Source organism: Aulonocara sp. 'chitande type north' Nkhata Bay, linkage group LG16 (genome assembly GCF_057382095.1).
Source record: "Aulonocara sp. 'chitande type north' Nkhata Bay isolate Kocher_YH1m ecotype deep benthic linkage group LG16, A_spYH_male_GT1.1, whole genome shotgun sequence".
NCBI classification, from domain to species: Eukaryota; Metazoa; Chordata; class Actinopteri; order Cichliformes; family Cichlidae; genus Aulonocara; species Aulonocara sp. 'chitande type north' Nkhata Bay.
In genome coordinates this window covers 9,390,854-9,404,120 of record NC_141359.1, presented here as the reverse complement: position 1 = coordinate 9,404,120, position 13,267 = coordinate 9,390,854, and the positions used below count along the sequence as shown (strand labels likewise).

Here is a 13,267-nt window from a genome sequence, read left to right as displayed (position 1 = left end):
CGCCTGGGATTATTATATAAGACTTATGTCACTGAGAAGTGATGCGTAATGCGCAGCCATCAGAGCATCCCCAAGCCAGCTGATGGGCTAAAAAAAATACACAACACAAAATCAAATGGTCCATTCCGTTTACCTGAATGCAAAACTAAACCCTGCTATACACAGCTGTAGAGACCTCCTGTGAATTATTAGAAAACACCCAATGAAGGACAGGCTGTACGAAGCCTTCGGGGGCCGCCGGAGTCCCACTGGTCGTGCCCTTGATTATCAACACCGCTTGGAAGGACCACCACAGCACAAAATCCGGCCCGTGCCCCCGGCTACAGCGGCGACTATCACTCGACCCCGAAATAGCTTCCATTTCTCTTCCCCGGCATTTATATTTAACAAACTTGGCAATAAAAAGCAGATCCAAAACTTTGATCAGTGAGAATAAACGGAACCAGCACTACCTGAGCTGCGCAGCTCTTCCATAAATAACCTGGGAAAAAGGAGAGGCTAGACTGGCTTCCAAGTTGGGGTCCAGGAGAAACGTGGTTCAGGGTGTTCCGTTCCGCTCCCTCCCCTGCCCCTTCCTGCCGCAAACAGCCATTGGATTAGCGGCAGATCGAGGGGAGGAGAGCAGACACAGACTGCGCCATTGTTAAAATACCAACAAAAATCATTGCAACTTGCTCGCATATAACAGATTAAAATAGAAGCAAATGTTTATCAAGATGGGCTAATGCAGTGTGCCACTGACAAGCACAGTCCCCAACACCTAAAAAAAGGAAAAAGAAAACGTGTTTCCCCCCTTCCACAACCCCTGTTCTTGTCCAGATTATCTGCTCTATAGGCGCACACATGCCGGTGCCAGCGAAACAGACCCGGGTTTCGAATAAAAAGCCCGATTTCTGCGATACCTGTGACGATGGGGGTTTTAATTGGAAAGTTACCCTACGCGGAGTCCACCCTGGCGCAATCACTGGCAAAATATACTCGGCAACCGCAAGGGGCGCCCTACTCTCATATATCACATGAACTGGCTTCATTTGTGTCATGCGGTGGTAAACAAGACCCGGAGAAATTCTCTTATCGTGTTTTACGTGAGCATCCTGTGAGTTACCTAAACTGTAACTAGGTATGAACCCATTACTATAACAACCAGAGTAATTTTGTCCCCACCCCCCCACCACACACCTCCCTCCTCCCCCAGCGGAAAACAGCACTGCCTGCCGTCCGCCATTAGCCAACTGAACAATACTGAAGACTAGAGGCGGCAGTAGCTACAGCACGCAGAGACGGAGAGGACCAAATCTGTTAAAATTAACTGTTTATTCATCCCTTAATGAGTCTTCACGCCCCAGTGTGAGTACTGTGAAACTCTCCGGGCATCCGGCTAACCCCCCCGCACAAGTTCCCCAAACTTTGGCCAATTAGGCGTAAAAGTAGAATACGAAAAACGTCTGTGAAATTCGCTTACCGGAGTAGAGCTCAAAACGGTGTAGCGCCACTTTTGTGCCTTGACATTAATCCGCGGAAGCGCGTGCGCACAAGTTTATATCCAAGATCATCTACTGAGCAGAGCACTCACTACGCGTCAACAGCACGTTCACTCGCGTACAAAAACAGATATGAATTTCTGAGAACTCATTTATGGTTTGTGTTTACCTGCAACATATCTATTCACAGTTCTCAGTGAGACGGGATTCGGAGGAGTGATTTTATTAAGTCAGTAATTGTTACTCTGTGGACTCATGATAAATGTGAGGGAGGCCGAATGTTGTCTATTATAATGCTGTTGATTTTTGTTTTTTGTACTTTATTACACAATGTCCTTCCATCATAGTCCATTGTGATGTAGCAAGTAGGTTGTTGGGGCATCCTTCAATTTTGGACAGAATATGTAAGCTGCTCTGAAATGTAATGTTAACATACATTTTAAAAAGGCCAAACGATTTTTTTGTTTGGCACATTTTCAACACTGAAAATGGACATAAACTGAAACTACAGGTAAACAGTTGCTGGTAAAACCTCAAATAAGAGTACAAATTGCATAATTTGTCCCGCGCAAATCACCCCTTAGTTTTTGCCCCGCTGCTAACCTTCACAGCTAGCCGTTTATGTAATTATAAATTTTATATTCAATCGGTCTGAATCTGTAATTTTCATTATTAACAGTTATTACGTTTTATATTGAGGTTACTCTCCGATATCTAAAACACAGCTGATAGAAATTAACGACTGAAATAAAAATGATACACCGCGAGGAGCTCAAATTTCCTAAAAAACAAAACAAAACAACTACTTCCTCTTATTTTTATTGTAACCGGAAGTAACTACGGAGTGAGAGCTCCTCTACGATTCACCCTCTTTTCTTTTCCTCTTGCGCCTGCGCAGGAGGTCCAATCAGTGGCTGCATTGCAAGCAATTAAAAATCCATTAAGATGCTCGCACCTTATCCTCGATATATAGCATGTATCCCAGGTCAAGTGTGGCCAGTCCTGCTAGAAATGCACCTTAGTTATTCTTGATTTTTTATTTTGGGTCCCCTTTCTCGAAGCTTAACAAGCTGCATTGAAGTACACAGCTCGGATCCAATCAGGAACAAGGATCCGGGTTGAGAGAGTTCATGTTCTCAGCTGTGTCGGCTCAACATGGGTTTCCTCTCATAATTTCACCCAGAGACTCACCAGAAACCAAACGGCGGCGGGAAATTAATGACGCCCACCAGAAAGTGTTAGAAAAATGCCGCACACACCTTTACAAAGCAAAATTAAGCCCATATCAAATTGCACTGCTTTAAGTAACTACTGATTTCAGTAGGCAGATGTGCAAATTATTACATGTAGAGGTGGGTAATCTATAGTTTAATAGTAATTTTGTTATTACTTAAAAAAAAATCGGGGTGGCTCAAAGGTGGAATGAGCCCGTGATCACGTTTGTTAAATATGGCGGATCAGGTGCGTTCAAATGTCACACTGAAACGTGCGGATCAGATTCACTTAAAGGGTCGGCTGCCCAAAGAGATCAAAGAGAACAATTACAAAAGGACCGCCACCTCCTTACCCTCCTTACGCGCAGGCTATCTCTGAACTCACGAGATGAGGGGTAGCAATGGATGGAAGATACACGGATTTATTTCTAAGTCAGTCTGATGAGGCTGAGTGTCTGGTTGCCAGATCCTCTGGCTGTGCGCCGCTGCACAAAATGTCGGAGATTTCAGTTTCTCACAGGCGCAAATCACACTGAAATCTCTTTTTAAATACGATCCTGGATAAAGATCGAAGATGATGTGCCACACTGGTTATTATGAACTCACAGTGTTTATGTAATCAGCCTCTCTGTAATTCACGCGGTTTTAATAAACAATTGTGCGTTTTTTTGTTGTTGTTTTTTGCCCTGAGTTACACTGACCAAGCAGCAGTTTATTACCACTAACACAGAGGAAATGACGCTGATAACATTGTTAGGATACAGTGGCGACTGGAAACCATCAGTTTGGAAGTTAAACTTTGTTGTGCAGTGTGAATACATGCTGCATTTTAGCTGTAGGATTTTATGTCCCTACTGCTCCACTACTTATGAACACATTTTGTAAAAACTGCATTAATTAACAACAACTGTTAGCAAACTCCCTCCTTAAAACATCTACTTTATTTAAAAAGGACAAATTAAAAGAAAGGCTCCATGTCTTTTCCGGGGCTCTTGGCTTGAGATCTCTTTCATACGCGTGCAGTGTTGTTGGTCCTTCCTTCTTATATGGATTCGCTCAAATAGCTTCCCAGAGAAGTAAAATCCATCATGCTGCTGTGATTCATGCTGCTGGTGGTTTGGCATGGTCTTGCTTAAAGATGCAAGACACTGTTTGAAACAGATGTTTGATGTTTTACTTTAAAGCATGTTCATATGATAGTAATGATCATGGGTGTACAAGTTATATGTGCAGCAATAAAACTCCTTGCCTATAGTGATCTTGGGTCCAGCCTGTGGTATTTCTGGATTTTTGTTTGTTACGTTCTGTGAGGCTGTGGGAGTGTGTGGGTGGGGTGTTTGCCCACTCTCCCCGCCTCCACCCCTCTTGCCACTCCTACCCCTCTCTGTCTCTCTCACTCTCCTCTCTCCCCAGGACACAGCTGCTGCTGATTAGCCTCGTTTGCCACCTGACTCAAGTCAGCAATCATCCTCTGAGGCTATTTAAACTGGGGATGAGCTGTGAGCAGGGTGGCTTTTTCCTCGGTGGCTCTACGCGTTTCTGTGCTAGATTTTGGACAGACAGCCTCTTTCTGACCAGTGAGCAGACGGGCTTGTGGGCCCTGAGAGTGTCTCCCCGTGGTGGGGAGTAGGGTAGGAAGTGTGGGAAGTGCCTCCTTTTTTATTGTGTTTGTTTGGTAGTCTTCCTGCCTTTCGTGGCTGCGAGCGTTTTCTTTGTTTCTTTGGCGTTGTTGGTAAGACGGCGTTGCCGGCCCTTTAAGTTAATGTTAATGTCGTTTGTAATCCACCTGTACCATTTCGTAATAAAGTTCTATTAATACAGAACAACTCTGTCTGTTTTCCTTTTCATTCTGATTCCGGACTCATTTGTTACTGGTCCCCTCACTCACATGCCTAGACCCCTTCGGGGGGAACGTAACAATGTGGGGGCTCGTCCGGGATATGAATGGAAGGAAAATAGAGTTTTTGTGAGTTGTTTGCCGGTGGCCTGGTTAGTTGTATTGTATCGGCTGCGCTCCCTCTCCAGTTAGCAAAAGGGGAGTGTCTAGCTGAGCGTAAGCTCCTCCTTCAGGCACTCATTTTTTATTTTTCCTTTATTATTTTCGGAGTAATCCCGGGTGGGGATTAGTTCCCTGTCGGGGTAGGCTTGTCGGTGCTTTGTGCACTTGATGCTTAGCCTTTAAAGTTGCCTCGAGCCTGGTACACTCCAGAAGCTAACTAGGCTAAGATTTTAGTAGGCAGGTCTTGGGAGAGGGTCGGCGGTACTTTTATTTATTGGTTAACCTCTGGCCACACTTTTCCCGCCTGTTTTCTCATTTGTGTATTGGAGGTGGTGCTTCTTTGTTGTTATTGTTAGCCTCAGGTAGTTTTTTGTTTTTAGAGTTGATGGCTACCTTTGATATTGCCGTGTTTAAGAAAAACCCCTCACTTGTCCAACTGGACGCCTGTAGGAAGAGGGATTTGCATGAGGTGGCATCAGGTTATAGCATTTGTTTCCACAGCTCTGCGTAAGGCTGAGCTGAAAGCTGCTCTTGTGTCTGGCTTGGTGGAGAAAGGGATAGTGGCCTTGCCAGTATCTGCCAGTCCACTTGAGCATGGGGCAGCGTCTCAGCCTGTTCCGCAGGCGTCAGCTCAAGCTGTAGGTCCATTTGTGTCGACACCTGTTGATCAGGGGCTGCCTGAGGACAAACCCATGACATTGCCTCGCTTCGAACCCCTCTCCATTGAATCAAGTGAAGGCTCGAAGCAGGATGCTAAGCTCCGTGTACGCCTGGCTCGTCTCCAGTTAGAAAAGGAGGACCGTGAGAGGGAGTTCCAGCTAAAGAAAGAGCTGGAGCTTAGGCGTTTAGACGCAGAGCTTGCTAGAGCCAGAGAGGTCGAATTGAGGAAGGTGGAGGCAGAGACAGCTGTGAGGTTGCGACAGCTGGAACTCCGGCAGGTTTCCCTTCCTCCAACTGCCTCCATTCGTCAGGCAGACACCCCGTTTGACGTAGGGAAAAACAGTCGTCTGGTTCCGATGTTCCGTGACACTGAGGTCGACAGCTACTTCGAGTCGTTTGAACGAATAGCCACGGCCTTGCACTGGCCACGGGATTCATGGGCATTTTGCTCCAATGTAAGCTGGCGAGTAAGGCTCAAGAAGTTTGTTCCTCGTTGTCAGCTGAGGACAGCTTGGACTATGACAAGCTGAAAAGGGCTATCCTGCTGGCCTATGAGCTGGTCCCAGAAGCCTATAGGCAGCGTTTCCGGGGGTTGAGAAGAGGTCAGGGTCAGTCCTATCTTGATTTCGCCAGGGAAAAAGGTGTTCTTTTCGATCGGTGGTGTGTGGCCTGCAAAGCCACTGACCTGGCTTCGATCCGGGAACTAATGCTCATAGAGGAATTTAAGAACTGCATTGCTGAGCGCATTGCGGTATATATTAATGAACAGAAGGTTTCCTCACTACAGAAGGCTGCGACGCTGGCTGATGAGTTCGCGCTCGTCCATAAAACCAGTGTCAGTAGGTATGACCGGCGCGATGCCCCAGTGAAGGCTAGCGAGGTGCCAGTTGCACAGCACCCAAAGAGTGAGGTACTTGTGTTTCGTCCCAAGGCAGACCGAAAGTGTTTTTTCTGTTTTAAGTCTGGCCACCTGATTGCAGATTGTGAAGCTTACAGACGGAAACAATCAGTCTCGTCTTCACGTAAACCAAAAGGGGTTGGGCTGATTAAAACCATGCCTCCTGTCAGTAGGCCCCCTTCCCCTGAGACCCCGGATGAGTGTTTTAAGCCCTTCATTTTTAAGGGGATAGTTTCGCTTTCTGGTAAGACCGAGGATAAGCGTGAAGTGACCATTCTGCGTGATACTGGTGGCTCACAGTCCCTCATACTAGCTAGTGTGCTTGAATTTAATGAGAAGAAAAAAACACCCAGAATACGCAAGACATATCTTCAAAGACCGAAAAAGATGGGGGGGGGGGATGGCTTTACCAAACTTTATGTTCTATTATTGGGCATGTAATATTCGTATTCTCAGGTATTGGCTACAGGGGGAAGACACGAATAATGCCCCGGCCTGGCTCAGTTTGGAGACTTCTTCCTGTGTCTCAGCCTCTTTACCAGCCCTGATTTATGCCCAAAAGCAGCCTTCGAGTACAGGCTCTTATAATAACTCTATTGTCAAAGTTACCTTGAAAATATGGTATCAATTTCGTCGTTATTTTAAGTTGACCTTTTTTCCCCTTCAATCACCCATCTTGAAAAATCCCTCTTTTCAGCCTTCGTTAGCTGATGGTGCTTTTTATTTGTGGGCCTCTTTGGGTATCAGGTCTTTTTCTGATCTGTACATTCAGAATACATTTGCCTCCTTTGAACAGCTCTCATTGAAATTTGGCCTTCCAAAAAGTCACTTTTTTCGCTATTTACAAATCCGGAGTTTTGTTAAGGAGAAATCCTCTCAGTTCCCATCTAGACCTTCTTATCATGTCTCCTGTTTGTATGGGAGAATATGTTCCTTTGGCAACTCTTCAATCTCGGCTATTAAATTGGCATGGGAGCAGGATCTGGGGTGTGTGATTCAGGATGACTCTTGGGATAAAATTCTTTACCGGGTCCATGGCTCCTCATTCTGTGCCAAACATGGGCTGATTCAATGTAAGATTCTGCACCGTGTACATTGGACTAAGGCCAGACTAGCTCAAATATACCCCAATCTTAGCCCTGACTGCGACCGTTGTCATCAAACACCTGCCTCTTTAATGCATATGTTTTGGTCATGTTCATCCCTCAAACAATACTGGATTAATATTTTCTTGATTTTATCTAAGATCATCCAGCTAACCCTCCAACCTGTGCCCTTAACTGCTTTGTTTGGGGTTCTTCCTGATTCAGTTGCCTTGCCGACGCCTCAAGCGGATCTGGTCGCATTTCTCACCTTATTGGCAAGACGCAGAATATTGCTATGTTGGAAGTCCCCTTCTGCCCCATCCTGGGAAATCTGGATCAGAGACGTTCTGCATTTTAGCAAACTCAAAAAGATTAAATTCACCCTGCGCGGGTCTACGGCCAAATTTTTTTAAGACCTGGCAACCCTTTTTTGATCATGTTCAGACTTTGCGGTCTCGCAATGCTCCCAATTAGCCAGCTCAGACTCTATCATATTTTATTTTTTCTTATCTTATGTTCAAGTAAGAGGCCTAAGTTTAAGTATATGGATTCTATTGTGCCTGCGTTCTATGATGGTATTTATTTAACTACTTTATACATATTTCTTTTCTCTAACAGAATTGATTTATCCCTATAACTAAGCTGACCATTTATCATGTGTGGGGTTTTTTTTTGTTTTTTGTTTTTTTTTGTGTGTTTTGGTTTTTATGTGTCTGTGTGGAGGTGGGGGTTTTGGATACTCTCCACATCTCCCTTGTACACTCAGGAACTGTTGTCTTGTACCCTAGGGTTTGTTACTAGTATTATTAGATTGGATTTTTTCCTTTTTCTGTTTGTACACCCACTGGTACTGCTATAATTATGAGGTGGGAGTGTATGTCTTATATTGCTTTGTTCTTTAAAAAGAAAACGGCATATTGTTCAATTTGTCTTTTGTAAAAGTCAATGCAAAAACTTTAATAAAAATATCGGGGGGGGGGGGGAAAAAAAAAGAATTTAATGAGAAGTCTGACTGACTCTAGCATCATTGTAAGAGGTGTTGGGATGAATTTTGTGCCTGCTCCCCTCCATCGTATCTGGGTACAGAGTGAGCTGGTGAGTGGTTTCTTCTCAGTGGGTGTGCGGCCTTCTCTCCCGATTAATGGGGTGGATTTTATAATGGGAAATGATATCGCGGGTGGGAAAGTTTACCCTACCTCTGAGGTGACCAACAATCCTGTTATAGAGCCTGTGTTAGATGCCCTCAGCCTGCAGCACCCGGATGTGTTCCCGGTGAGCGTTCTGACTCGTTCACGTGCCCAGCAACAAGGTGGGGGGGTTGATTTGTCAGAATCAGTGATCGGCTCTATTCTAGAGAAGGATGTGATGCCCTGCACCGATGAGGGAGATAATGGAGCCTTAGAGTTAGCTCACAGTGTGGTTGAGCCAGCTCCTGTGTCTGGAGCTCCTTTTCTGCTCACCCGTGAAGCACTTGTGAAGGCTCAGAAAGAAGACCCTTCATTAGTTCAGTGTTTTACCGCAGCAGCTCAGGATAAGGGAGGTGAGGGGAGCAAGAGGCAGACATTTTTCGTTTGGGAAGGTTTATTGATGCGCAAGTGGACCCCAAGGCCTGGAGAAGACTGGAGCGTAGTGCGGCAGTTGGTGGTTCCGACCAGTCTGCGGTGGCATGTGCTGCAGTTAGCACATGATCACGCATGGTCAGGTCATTTGGGTGTCACTAAAACATATGACCGTATACTGCAGCATTTCTTTTGGCCGGCAATGAAAGCAGATGTAGTGCAGTTTTGTAACACCTGTCACACTTGCCAGCTTGTGGGTAAACCGAACCAGGCGGTGCCCCCCGCCCCCCTACGTCCTATCCCTGCTGTCGGTGAACCTTTTGAGCATATCCTGGTAGACTGTGTTGGCCCCTTACCAAAGACGCGGGCAGGGAATCAGTTCTTGTTAACCATAATGTGTGTGTCCACTCGATACCCAGAGGCGATTCCTCTGCGGAAAATCACGACAGCAAGCATTACCAAAGCACTAGTCAAATTCTTTACCACCTTTGGCCTCCCGAAAACCGTGCAGACAGATCAGGGTACCAATTTCATGTCCAGGGATTTTAATCGGACTCTACGGTCCTTTGGAGTTTCTCATTCTGTGTCTAGTGCTTATCACCCAGAGTCACAAGGTGCACTGGAGCAGTGGCATCAAACTCTCAAGGCGATGTTGAGTAAGTATTGCCACGACACCGGAAAAAGCTGGGATGAAGGGGTCCCTTTTGTATTGTTCGCTATACGTGATGCGAAGCAGGAGTCTTTGGGGTTCAGCCCAGCTACCCTGGTGTTTGGACATGACGTGCGGGGTCCGCTAAAGGTGCTGAAGGAGAGTTTTCTCAGTGGTTGTGTGCCTAAAACTACTGTGGTGGAGTTTGTAAAAACATGCAAGGACAGGTGGCAACGGGCTACTTTGTTAGCAAAAGAGGCTCTCTGTGTATCCCAGGCAAACATGAAAAAACGATGTGATCAAAAAGCAGTGGAAAGACAGTTCCAGCCTGGGGACAAAGTTCTTGTGTTGTTGCCCGTGCCCAGTTCTGCCCTCATGGCTCGTTTCTCAGGCCCCTATGTGATAGTGAAAAAAGTGTCTGACACCAACTATATTCTCAACACCCCAGAACGCAGAAGGAAGACTCGCCTATGCCATGTCAACATGTTGAAACCATACCATACCAGAGACACCAGCATGACAGAATCATCAGACACTGCTGGGACGGCTGTTGCCCTGCTAAGTGTTGAAGTTAAGGGTGATGATGATCTGGGTACCCTTTCTGAGGGACAGCAATGTGGGCGGTTGTCAAATTCTGTTTTTTTTAGCTAAGGCCGAGGCCAACCTATCTCACCTTCCTCCGTCCCAGTGTAAAGAGGTACTTGACTTGCTGCACTCCTACCTGTCTCTTTTTAGTGACGTACCCTCGCGTACCCACGTTTGTGAGCATGACATTGACGTTGGAGACGCAGTCCCAATCAAGCAGCATGCATATCATTGCCCCTTCACCAAACGTGAGGTCATGAAAGAAGAAGTTGAGTACTTAGTAGAAAACGGCTTGGCACAACCTAGTTGTAGCCCCTGGAGCTCCCCATGTCTACTAACACCTAAGTCTGATGGCACACCCCGTTTCTGCACAGATTATCGGAAGGTAAACGCTGTAACGGTCTCTGACTCTTTTCCGCTTCCTCGTATGGAAGACTGCATTGACAGCATCGGCCCTGCCAAATTCATCACCAAACTCGATCTCCTTAAAGGCTACTGGCAGGTGCCTCTCACTCCCAGACCTTCAGAGATTTCTGCATTTGTCACCCCTGACCACTTCATGCAATACACAGTAATGGCCTTTGGCATGAAAAATGCCCCAGCTACTTTTCAACGACTGATGCAGTTGGTGTTGGGAGATGTGCCCCAGTGCAATGTGTATCTAGATGACATGGTGCTATACACAGACACATGGGCAGATCATATGTCCCTTCTGAGGACAGTGTTTCAGCGGCTAGCCGAGGCCTCGTTGACCCTCAATCTCGCTAAGTGTGAGTTTGGTAAGGCAACCGTCACTTACCTAGGTAAGCAGGTGGGGTTTGGGCAGGTCCGCCCAGTGGAGGCGAAGGTTGCTGCAATCCTGGACTACCCGAGTCCAGCCACTAGACGGGAACTAAGGCGGTTCCTAGGGATGACCGGATATTACCGGTGTTTCTGTAAGAACTTTTCTGTGGTCGTGACCCCGCTAATCAAACTGTGTAGCCCAAAGGTGCCTTTTGAATGGTCAGTTGAATGCCAGCATGCCTTTGAGTCGGCAAAATCTCTTCTGTGCAGCACCCCTGTATTGGCAGCTCCAAACTTCTCTCGCCCCTTTAAGCTAGAGGTCGATGCCAGTGCCACCGGAGCCGGGGCAGTCCTGCTGCAGGATGATGAGGAAGGTGTGTGCCATCCGGTCTGTTATTTCTCTGCAAAGTTCAAACCCCATCAACTGAACTACTCTACCATAGAGAAGGAAGCCTTAGCTCTGCTTCTAGCTCTGCAGCACTTTGAAGTGTATGTGGGCTCCAGCGCTTCCCCGGTGACCGTGTTCACAGACCACAAACCCCTTGTTTTTCTGAACCGGATGTACAATCACAACCAGCAACTGATGCGCTGGGCACTCCTGGCCCAGGATTACAATCTGATGATCATACACAAGAAAGGTACTGACAATATAGTGGCTGATGCACTCTCACGCAGCTCGCAATAGGGTGTTGTTGTTGTTGTTGTTGTTTTGGTAGGGCTTCAATGTAAGGGGGGGGGGGGAATGTTACGTTCTGTGAGGCTGTGGGAGTGTGTGGGTGGGGTGTTTGCCCACTCTCCCCGCCTCCACCCCTCTTGCCACTCCTACCCCTCTCTGTCTCTCTCACTCTCCTCTCTCCCCAGGACACAGCTGCTGCTGATTAGCCTCGTTTGCCACCTGACTCCAGTCAGCAATCATCCTCTGAGGCTATTTAAACTGGGGATGAGCTGTGAGCAGGGTGGCTTTTTCCTCGGTGGCTCTACGTGTTTCTGTGCTAGATTTTGGACAGACAGCCTCTTTCTGACCAGTGAGCAGACGGGCTTGTGGGCCCTGAGAGTGTCTCCCCGTGGTGGGGAGTAGGGTAGGAAGTGTGGGAAGTGCCTCCTTTTTTATTGTGTTTGTTTGGTAGTCTTCCTGCCTTTTGTGGCTGCGAGTGTTTTCTTTGTTTCTTTGGCGTTGTTGGTAAGACGGCGTTGCCGGCCCTTTAAGTTAATGTTAATGTCGTTTGTAATCCACCTGTACCATTTCGTAATAAAGTTCTATTAATACAGAACAACTCTGTCTGTTTTCCTTTTCATTCTGATTCCGGACTCATTTGTTACTGGTCCCCTCACTCACATGCCTAGACCCCTTCGGGGGGAACGTAACATTGTTTAAATGTTATTTTTGTCCCCCAAATTGCACTGTGGGTTTGGGATGAACTGTGGTCGCTGAGGATCCTTTTCACAAGCGTTGCTGAGCCCCTGCTGTGATTTCTACAACTGAATTAAGTCTGTTTTTAAAGTGCTGCCCGAAAGCTTGCCTAGTTTTCCAAGAATTCTCTGACTGAGCAGTGAGGCCCTCGCCATCATGACCTCTGAAACACTCAGCTCGACTAGTATGCTGTTTATACATGCCATCATTTACTCTGTGAGATGTTTCATTAGCTGCCTGTTTTTGTTTAGCAACTTTCCAATCTTATCATCCCCACCAGAACATTAAAGCATTTAACCATATAAACTTAAATACATCTGAGCTACTGTGGTTAGCACTGTTGCTGCACAGCAAGAAAGTCCTGAGTTCAATTCCACCATCAGGCCTGGGTCTTTCTGCGTGGAGTTTGCATGGGTTCCTCCCAGGTACTCTGGCTTCCTCCCACAGTCCAAAGACATGCAGTTAATGGGAATAGGTTAACTGGTTAATCTAAATTGCCCATAGGTGTGAATGTGAGAGCGAATGGTTGTCTGCCTGTATGTGTTAGCCCTGCGACAGACTGGCGAGCTGGGATAGGCTCCTGCAACCCTGGAAAGGATAAGCGGAAGCAGGTGGATGAAAAATATAGTTTCTACTATGGAGATGCATATAGAAATGTCACAAGTAATAAATGATGAAGTTGTGATTTTACCCATTCTCAGTAACATTCAAAACAGTAGGAGAGAAACTTGTAATGCTTTCCAATGAAAGTTATTCTGGTGTAAGCATTACTTACACATTATTTAGGTAAAGGATGAGTTTCTCTTCTACTTCTGTCTGTGTGCCAAAGAGGGATTCCAGAAATGTATTGACAAACAGATTAGCAGTTCAATATACACTTTTCACCTGTCATTTTTCCTTGCGAAGCTTTAAAATGATTTACACGTAATGACCAATAAAATGA

At 46.3% G+C, this 13,267-nt stretch overlaps 1 protein-coding gene across 3 annotated transcripts in view; it reads right to left on the bottom strand.

Moving 5' to 3' along the window:
- The window catches only part of zmym2 (zinc finger, MYM-type 2), a 37,573-nt gene extending 36,025 nt beyond the window's left edge, over positions 1 to 1,548 (bottom strand). The window contains exon 1 of one of the 3 annotated variants that reach the window (XM_086265900.1): positions 1,463 to 1,548. The gene's annotated coding sequence lies outside the window, so the exon portion shown is untranslated. Of the gene's footprint in view, positions 1 to 452; positions 1,029 to 1,462 lie in introns of those variants that run through there. The other 2 variants (XM_086265899.1, XM_086265901.1) reach the window with 2 other exon arrangements.
- Positions 1,549 to 13,267: the final 11,719 nt, after the last annotated feature.